This window comes from Sinocyclocheilus rhinocerous, unplaced genomic scaffold (genome assembly GCF_001515625.1).
Source record: "Sinocyclocheilus rhinocerous isolate Xijiao unplaced genomic scaffold, SAMN03320098_v1.1 scaffold584, whole genome shotgun sequence".
NCBI classification, from domain to species: Eukaryota; Metazoa; Chordata; class Actinopteri; order Cypriniformes; family Cyprinidae; genus Sinocyclocheilus; species Sinocyclocheilus rhinocerous.
In genome coordinates this window covers 899,962-907,896 of record NW_015630348.1, presented here as the reverse complement: position 1 = coordinate 907,896, position 7,935 = coordinate 899,962, and positions in this window count along the sequence as shown.

The following is a 7,935-nucleotide window of genomic DNA, read 5'->3' as shown; positions in this document are numbered from 1 at the left end:
GGCCAATCTTGACAAACCCTATATGGCAAAAAAAAGAAAAAAAAAAAAAAAAAAAACGTGAAGAGGAAAGAATCATACCAAACATCCCACAAATATATCTGTTTATCTTGTGCTACACAACTTTCAGATGATGATTATACAATCTTTAGTTCAGATTATAATACAATCTAATTTTAGATGGATCTTAGTTTATTAAAAAGTATTGTCAGCTTACATGTGATGAGTTCTTCTATTGGCTACAGCTACTTTATTGGTGTAATGGTTCAACGCTCGTCTTTTTGCAGATAATAAAAATCTATGAATAAAACAAATGGTCATGTGATGAGTTTAAACACAGTAGCACTTAGTTATTTTCTTGTTTTATGTCCATAGAAATAATAGTGTAAATATACTGGTACAGACTACTTTTTCAGGACAAACGTACATGAATCTCTAGATCTCTAGAATCTCTAGATACAGTGAAGAATTTGTTGTAGATTTGTATTTATGATTTTGTATTTATATATTTACTATTACATTTATTTATTTATTTAGTAGACACATTCAAATGCACTTACAAATGAGAAAACGAGGATAACCAATTAGATGGTGAACACAATACATATACCCTATTACATTTCTGTTCTATAGCAGAAGTATATATGTGGAGAAGAATGAAGTATCAGCAACATCTGACCTCTTGACTGAGGTCAACTATCTATTAGCTAGCTTTTTATTTGGAGGGAAGAACAACCCACACACTTAGCACACACTCTCTCTTTTAATCTTTTTTTTTGCCATCACTGGCTCACATATCTATTGATTTTCAGAGAAGGTCCACTTATCTATATATTGCTCCCTGATTCGATGAACACTGGAGTCCAGGCTGCACTCCAAACTGGGGGAATGGAGCTTGTAATAAAGATGAAATTGGACCTACGTCAGTTTCTCTGATAATACCTCTCCAAAAAGCCAAGAGACTCCAAAATGAGTGGACATGTTTTCTTTAACGTCTCAGCATTTTGCCATCTTCAGTTTTCAATGGTGACAGCACACCAAGACCATTTTGGGTCATATTTGTTAGGACATAAAAAAATGATCTGGTCCTACGCAGGTCTTAAAATTTGGAAAATAAAACCTCAGATGAACCATCACATGACATGTAACACCGTGTCATTATTTATTTAACAAAAATAAAGCCAAGATGTAAAAGCCATGTGTGACAAAGTTAGGACACCCTATGATTCAGATCCACTTTTAGCAGAAATTACTTGAAGTAATCATTTTCTGTATGACTTTATCAGTCTCTTACATCTTTCTGGAGGAATTCTGGCCCCCTCTTCTTTACAACGTTGCTCCAGTTTATTGATTATTTATTGATTATTATGCACAGCATTTCAGTCAGGATGTCCAGGTCTGGACTTTGACTGGGCTATTGCAACCCCTTGATTCTTTTCTTTCCAGCCGTTCTGTTGCAGATTTGCTGGTGTGCTTGGGATCACTGTCCTGTTGCATGACCCAATATTGGCTAAGCTTTAGCTGTTGGACGGATGTCCTCACATTTGACTCTAGAATACTTTGGTATACAGAAGAGGTCATGGTCGATTCAATGACTGTGAGGTGCTCAGGTCTTGTGGCTACAAGCCCAAAATCATCAGCCCTCCACCAGAAGTAATCATTTTCTGTATGACTTTATCAGTCTCTTACATCTTTCTGGAGGAATTCTGGCCCCCTCTTCTTTACAACGTTGCTCCAGTTTATTGATTATTTATTGATTATTATGCACAGCATTTCAGTCAGGATGTCCAGGTCTGGACTTTGACTGGGCTATTGCAACCCCTTGATTCTTTTCTTTCCAGCCGTTCTGTTGCAGATTTGCTGGTGTGCTTGGGATCACTGTCCTGTTGCATGACCCAATATTGGCTAAGCTTTAGCTGTTGGACGGATGTCCTCACATTTGACTCTAGAATACTTTGGTATACAGAAGAGGTCATGGTCGATTCAATTGAGGTGCCCAGGTCCTATCTTGTGGCTACAAGCCCAAAATCATCAGCCCTCCACCAGCATGTGTGACTTTTGCTATGAAGTGCTGATGTGCTTTTTAGGTTTTCACCAAACCTGTTCAAAAGACATTGTTCTAGAAGTCTTATGGTTTTTTCAGATGCAATTTTGCAAACCTAAACCATGCTGCCATGTTTTTTTTATAGATAGAAGGGCCTTTCCTCTGGCATGCCTTCCAAACATGCCATACTTGTCCCATACTTTTGATTAGCAGTGCCTGACTGCTAATTACCCTCTTTAATTCCTACAATAAGTTAACAGTAAAGGTGTCTTAACTTTGTCCCACATGGCTTTTCCATTTTGGCTTTATTTTTGTTAAATAAACAATGACACGGTGCAATATGTCATGTGTTGTTGTTCATCTGAGGTTTTATTTTCCAAATTTTAAGACCTGCCCAGAACAAGATAACCATTCAATAGGGCACAAATACAGTATACATTCAATAGGGTGTCAATACAGATTATATTATTACAATAGGGTGTTAATAAAGATAATATTGACTTTTTAAAAAATATTTTTTGTTCATTATTTTGAACTCAAGGGCCACTTATTTGAAAAAATGGACGCTGAAAAAACTGGAATCAAAGGGACATCAGTGCAATTTAAATAAACTAAATTATATAATAATTGAAGTAATTATTATCAGTGGACATGAAATGTACATGACTCATATAACCATAAGACAACAATGCATTTCTTACATTTTTGAGTGAGCTATCCCTTCTAATATTACAATTTCAGTATGTCCTGGAAAGAGCCGTGCTTTCCCACTTTTTCCAACTGACAAAATTTGAATTAGGATCTGAAACAATCTGGCCACACTCCCTCTCTCAGATGTAGGGAATTAAAATGGGGGGATCAACGGATGAGAGAGCTAATCCACCTGAGAGTGGAAGAGAAAGATGTCGAGAGAGAGAGAGGGAAAGAGGAAAAGTGTGTGAACAAAGGTGTTTGCGGTTGGTCTGCAACAACGGATCAGGGTCTCGCTTTCAGCATTCTTTTTTCCCCATCCTTTTCCCTCCCATCAGACAGGGGAGCAGTTGGTCTGTGGTGATTCCAAAAGGTGCACAGATGAGGAGACTAAATAAGGCATTAGATGCCCACTCAAAGGCTTTATTGTTGATCCTCCAGGTCAGCGTAGCACCCTTGTGGCCTGTGACCTGCCCAGAGCCGTGCTGCTTTGCTAGGCTTTGAGTAGATTTAGTGCAAGGGATAATGCATGAATTTGGGCACAGGCACATGTGCTTAAGGCTCAATTCTATCGACGAGGATGCTCGTCAGTCCCCTAACAGAGCTGTCAGACAGTGAGCTGGGGACTCTGAGAGAGTGCCATGTTGTGTTTGAGCTCATTTAGAGTCTATGGCTAATGCAGTATATAGATGTAGTCTGAAAATATAAGGTTATTATCACAAATTTATTATACCAACTTAAAAAGTGTGCTTTGTAATTTTTTAAAATTTATATTATGCATATGCAAATTTATCGGTTACTGACACATTTGGTGAAATACGATAATTGCAGTTCAGTCATGATTAATTTATAAATTAATGACAAAAGCGTTCAATATTGCGTACTGGATGTTTCATATATTTTATGTATAATCAAGTTGGCACTTGCAACTTTTAACCACTTTTTAATTTCTTAACATGTCTGCGCCCATGGGGGCGATGAGTTCTATGTAAAATAAAACTTTAAGACTATTTTCAGAAGAACTATTAGTTTGTATTTACATTTCTGATGAGGGGTAAATGATTAAGTCCACATTTAAGTCATATCCAGGTATGAATGAACCCTTATTGCATTACTGTAGCATATTTGAGGGCAAATGGAGATAAATATGTGTGCAATGGAAATATATAAACAAACATACTAAGACTAATCAACAAAAATCCATATATAATATACTGTGATTTTTTTTAAAATTATTTGTTTTTAATTTCTTAACATGTCTGCGCCCATGGGGGCGATGAGTTCTATGTAAAATAAAACTTTAAGACTATTTTCAGAAGAACTATTAGTTTGTATTTACATTTCTGATGAGGGGTAAATGATTAAGTCCACATTTAAGTCATATCCAGGTATGAATGAACCCTTATTGCATTACTGTAGCATATTTGAGGGCAAATGGAGATAAATATGTGTGCAATGGAAATATATAAACAAACATACTAAGACTAATCAACAAAAATCCATATATAATATACTGTGATTTTTTTTTTAAATTATTTGTAAAAAAAAAAAAAAAAGGTTTTAAAAAAAGATAGAATTTTCTTATAGACTGCAGTCCATATGCACCATTAATATATACTTACAGATTCACTTGCTGCATTTGTATCTTGCATCCACAACCATTATTTCCACCAATAAAGCACAGCAATGAAAAATACTTTAAAAATACATTTGTTTCTGTAGTAATATCTCGTAATTAGAGCGAGTTTGCATGAGTATCAACTTTCCAGTAGGGGGCGATGTCAAACAGCATTGGTCAAGAGGTGGCGTGAGTACGCTTTTGCAGGTGTAAACAGTCCTTTGAGCATTGAGGAACATGTGGAACAGGTACGCTATGAAACACGTGCTTGTTTGGTGCTCTTATCATTTCCTCCCAGGTTTTCAATGAAGTGACTCACAATGCAGTTAAAAGAAGTTCACTAGGCTTGCTTTTGATAATGATATGTACAACTTTTTGTGACTGAGATTGTTTAAAGTTGCTGTAGCTGGCAGGTTTTATTTGTTGCTTGTGCAGTTTCTTTATAATGATGATGATGATGATTTGTTTTTTGTGTTGCGTTTGGTTGGTCCTACTTTTTATTAGTTTTGAAAGATCTACTGCAAGTCTTTCAGCACTGTAACAAGGAAGTGTGAATATGAGGTTATGAAACAGTCTTTTTCCCGTAATGCAGTGTCCTTAAAATGACCTCCCATTCCCTGTGTCATTTAACCAGACATAATATTAAGGAGGATTTAAAAAAAAAAATCATATTTGATCAGGCTCCTGGATGCAAAATCAAAAATGAAAAAAAGAAGAAGAACATTTCTGAATGGATGCCACTTACTAAATCAAACATGAAGGTTGTGTGGCAATGTAGCATACTACTTTTTATTATTATTATTTATTTTTTAATAATTTGCTGTTTCACTTACTATTTTTAATAAGTAGTAGGCTGTATAAAGTGCACACTATTTAGTTAGTTGGCTAGTATTCCATTCTGAACTTACATAGTGTATGCCCTTTTTAAAGTATATATGAGATTAGCTAGTCATTCATTTGTATTTATATGCAAGCTTTTTCAACTTTGCAGATTTTGTATTTTCTTTAATTGCAGTTGCTTTTTGATTTGAATTATGCACAAATGTCTGGAAGCAGTACAATTTTAAACCCGTACCAGTCCTGACTGACATGCTACACAGTCTGTGGAGTCTTTGACCTTTCAAAATGATAACTGATATTTTGTGAGCCAGACAGAGCATGGCACATCTGACCTAAGGCTTTTTGTGGCATTCTCCATAGGGCAGTGAGTGAGTCAAATAAACTTTATTGCCATACACGTGACTGAAATGCAAAGATGAGAATGAAATATATGTTCTGGATGTCACAAGTGAAATATCTCAGCTGACAATGACACTAGATCTAGACTTTAGAGAACATATTATCTAGGGAAGTATTGTATATTATATAGATGAGGTTAAGTATTGCATAAGAATATGCAATATACATATAATGCCTGTCTAGATGGAACAGTTTTCACATATTGGTTTTCTTTCTTGTACTTAAGTAATTTGACCTTTTCACCAGGTTTTTCTTGTTTCAATAGCAATAAGTATGCATTGGATTAACAGGAAAGTAAAACTGTAAAAGGACCTGACTTCTGATCACTCACGTGGAACATATTTGAACATGCAAAATATGTATGAGCAATGATTTACGAAACCCATTTCATTCAGTTTCAGTATGTTGAAATGATTTCCAAATCTAACTACCTCTGCACTAATGCACACTGTTTCAAGCACACTCTTATTGTGTCTGTGTCACTAAAATGGTTACTTGGGATTTTTTTGCATACTGTAGCTGTGACTTGTATAAGGTGGATGCTTTTGATTTGGTCGCTATTTTTGTTTGGCATTTTGTTTTGTTCATTTAAAATGCCAAACCTTTTTGACTACAGCTCCCCGCTTTGTCTGAGACAAAGTCTTTAAGCTTATAAGCTGATACGTGACTGATATACGTAAGCATATGCAACATTATGTTTAATGTAGGGCTGTGCAATTAATCGCATGCGATTGTCATGCGCATCTCGTCAGTAAAGCCGGTTCCGTGATTGGTAGTAAATCTCCATCACCTGCTTTCAGAAGGAGCGGCATTTACTAAACTGAGTCGTAGTTCACTGACAAGCTAGGCAATATCACGTTCATAATCGCAGATGAATCGCATTCGATTATGAATGCGATATTGCCTAGCTTGTCAGTGAACTACTGTTCTGTGAACTTCTAATGTTCTAATCTTTGTGTTTTTTAAGCATTCTAAGACTTAGAATTCCTGTATGTTTGCAAAGGCCCTTTAGGGAGTCACCTGGTTGAGAACCAATGTCTAAGAATAATGCAAAAGAGTTATAATGCCAAAAAGCAATTTCATCAAATAAAATAATCAAGGTATTAAGATATACATTTATCCAATGCATGTTGTGTTAGTGTGTCTAAAAGATGCTCCCATAAATTTCTGTTCTGGAGTCATTAGAACTGTCACCTCTGCCCTGCTGGTAGGAATTTCATGGACATCCAGAGTTACGCATAACAGTGAAAGAATATCTTAGTATAATAGCTGTGTATAATGCAATGCTAATGAGGTTTTGTGGTCTGTTTGGAGATACAAGCTTTTAGAGGTTAAGTAGTGGAAAAACTCAACAAACCGACTTCAAATCTAATGCCTACAAACTTTGATCCATATTATCCAGCACTAACAATAGGCAGTATTCATTGCACTTTATCTCCTGTAGTTACATCATCCAAAGATTTCCAGTCAAATATGGCGTTATGTGATGTGTATATGTGTCAAATTTCAACTGGCCTGTGACCTCTGATCAGTGCAATTTCATAGTACTTTCAACAGACTATTGCCATATGGTTTAAAATGTCTGTTGGCATAATTTCTGTCATTCTTTTACTGCTCCAACCCAGTAGACATGCATAACATGCTGCTTAGTATGGCTTTAGAAACCAGGGCAGTCTGAACTTATGTCTTATGTCATTGTGGCTGAGGCAGTAGTGCTCCCATCTGGCATGTTGCTGAGCCTGTTCACAGCAAGAGTGACAGTTCAGATCTCCTTCCTGCAGAGTCGAGAGCAAAATATGTACCAGAATCTCTCACACAGTCCTACCAGGGTAAACAAGGAGAAATCGAATGAAAAAACACAGACACGTGATTATTTCAGCACTCTTGGCTCTTTGTTAAAATCGTCTGTAGATGCTTTACATGTATACAGTGCAAATGCACAAGAGCACAAAGGACACCATTCAGTGACAGAGATTATTCTGATTTGTTACAGTGATATAGACGTTTTGTTTAAGTATGCTTGACTTCATGGTCCTTAAGGCAGGGCTAGACTCTCTATGCCATCGGCCTTTGGAATGGATGATAATGATGACCTTAAGCCATGAGAAGAAGACCAGCAGGCCTTTCAGAGGTCAGAACAAACACAGATTCAGAGAGGTCCAATGATTCATACTCCACACGGGCCTCAGGTGTTCTGATGATCATTTGGCCCCAGTGTCCTCTCAAAATGGCCTTCATTGGTCTTTTTGTCCCCTTTCATTTTATTTTATTTTATTTTTTATTTACTTGTGTGGTTGCTTGTGTGTATGAGTAACCCAATGGCATTAACATTTCAGGCCTATTTGAC